Source organism: Penaeus chinensis, chromosome 29, assembly GCF_019202785.1.
Source record: "Penaeus chinensis breed Huanghai No. 1 chromosome 29, ASM1920278v2, whole genome shotgun sequence".
NCBI lineage: Eukaryota > Metazoa > Arthropoda > Malacostraca > Decapoda > Penaeidae > Penaeus > Penaeus chinensis.
In genome coordinates this window covers 10667047-10669546 of record NC_061847.1, presented here as the reverse complement: position 1 = coordinate 10669546, position 2500 = coordinate 10667047, and the positions used below count along the sequence as shown (strand labels likewise).

The following is a 2500-nucleotide window of genomic DNA, read 5'->3' as shown; positions in this document are numbered from 1 at the left end:
AATGATAAGCATATATCACAAAGTAGTAGTTTTTATGGGAACTGATTAAACTCTATACAGTCTATACATAGTTTATGCAGGGGAGGTAGAACTATACTGACAAGAGTTATCAACGGATAATTACTGTACATCCCAGGCTATTACATCTGGATAGCATTGCCATTACCAGTCTTTTATCTTTTTATCAAGAATTTGTTAATGTCCTATGATTGTAGGCATTATATGGGAAATTGCTATTGTGTATGTTTTATACCTGTTGAGAACAGTGAGACAAAATGTTAACCTGTAGACGCGTATATACTAAAAAGAAATTCCCTTGATCTATACAGCCTTATTGTAGGTGTGTTCTGTGTATCATTTGCAGTCTAATTTATTTCTGTGTTGTGTCAGTGCTTTGTTCATGACACAGAAATAGTAATGTAGAATTGAAAGGCAATATTGTCAACTGTTCTGAAATCCCTATGTTTTGGACCTTTTAGCTACTTAGCTGTGGCATAGATAGTGGCTTCTCCAAGAATTTAGCGTATGCTGACTCACATGACTATGAGATTTGAAATGCATGGAAAAAATTAGGTCTGATCCAAAGTGTTAGGTGATTGTTGCCAGTTCTTTTATTTGCTAAACCATTTAAGTCTACTAAATTATCTATGTAATGTGGGAAATCATGAATATAAAGATAAAAAAAAAGTTCAAAGTTAATACTTAGTTAAGTTGTTAAAAGTTCTAAAATATATTACTAACAACCTAATATAGAAACGTGTAACAGCTGACTGCATTTTTTGTTACTACCTCAAGTATGTACTGTAGTCATATATGTAGTAAGCTTTTTTTGTTTTGGGTATCTGGACAAGAGAGAGTTTTTTTTAAATGTGTACAAGTTTAACTTGGAGGCCTTAGTGTTATCTTGAAAACCAAAGTTGTATCTGTGGTTGTGAGATAGACAGCTTTAGAGTAACCATCCTGCTTTTATGGCTGTGGATATTACACTGTTATTTGTGATGTGACTGTGCAGTTAAAAGGTGCAACTTGTTTTCTTCACGTTTTAGTTCAGATGGTTTGTTGATGTCGTATTCACAACTTTAGTCTTGTATTATTGTGTGAATTATTTCACAGTGCAGTATATGTTGCCACCATCATTATGAAGTTGAACATTTAATAATACATTGATTTTAAGTCATCAGATGGTTATACAAACTATAGGACACTTTAGAACTCTTCTTAAGCACATACTTAAATCTGGTAATTAATTAATGGGATTAATGTTATCTTTTGAATGTTATTGTGAGACTGATATATATATATATATATATATATATATATATATATATATATATATATATATATATATATATATTGTTTATTGATTGATTCTTGCAGATGACTAAATCAATGTTAGACAATCTTACAAACTTTGTACACATTTTGTAAATATATATTTGAAAATAATACTGTGTTTGTGGAAAGGAAGCAAAAATGTCTTTTACAAATTTCATCTTTCCTAAATCTCTCCATTATACCAAACTGATTTAAGAGAAATAGATAAAGAGAAAAGGGAAATATTAACAACACAATTTTTCAATATTTCTAAACATAAAACTAGACATAGATATAAAGGAGTGTGAATGCAGTTAGTATATGATTGACAGTATTTTTTTCTTTTCTTTCCTTTTTTTTTTCTTTCACACAGAAACAAATTATTAGGTTTAGATAAATAAATGTAGATTGAGCAGGTGCATGATCTTGATGCCAAAGAGAATCAAGTGAAGTTTCTTAATTAATTGAAAGATTTTCCTTTTTTATTATTATCTTTTAGATATATATATATTTTTTTTTTCTTATAGAATTTCAGGATGCTGAAAAAATATATGTTGCATGTCCAATTTGAATGCATTTATCATAAGATATGATTTTGGCTTCTGGAAATATTTTTTAATCGCATTTTCCAAAGTGGATGAACCAGTCAGCTACCTTAGCTTATAAGCATAATTTTAGTGTCCCAGGAAATTAAAACCTTTTCTGTAATGTTTGGATGATTATGCAATGCAAAAGTGGTTTGAGAGAATATGTGAAAAAAAATCATATCCATTTCCCCTACTGCTTCAGTTTTCTGATCTGAAAAACTTGATTTTCTATATAACTTTACAGCTGTGAACCATCAGAAATACACATAAAATTAGTGGAAAAGATGGGTCAGAGGTGTGATCAAGCAAGAATGGGTAGTATTGTAAAAAAAGTAATGTTAGATGAATAATGATGATAATAAGCATGATATTAGGAATTGTAGGAAACTCATAATTGTTTCAGCTGTTCAGCAAGGGCATATTTTTTTGTTTATAATAATTCAGATAAACCACAGTTTATTGAGCTACACATTACTTTTTACTTTTGCTTTTACTTTATACAGGCAAAGGACAGTAATCAGTGAAGTATTATTTTCTTTTCCTTGAAATTCCTGCCTTACATAGAGGAGATGGCTGCTCATTCTCATAAAAAATAAATT

The 2500-nt window shown here is 29.7% G+C and overlaps 1 protein-coding gene across 4 annotated transcripts in view; it reads left to right on the top strand.

Annotated features, from left to right (window-relative positions):
- LOC125040611 (androgen-induced gene 1 protein-like) overlaps positions 1-2500 on the top strand; it is a 14840-nt gene that overhangs the window by 12235 nt on the left and 105 nt on the right. For all 4 annotated transcript variants that reach the window (XM_047635258.1, XM_047635260.1, XM_047635257.1 and 1 more), the window contains exon 6: positions 1-2500. This exon is cut by the window's left edge and continues 427 nt beyond it; it is cut by the window's right edge and continues 105 nt beyond it. The gene's annotated coding sequence lies outside the window, so the exon portion shown is untranslated.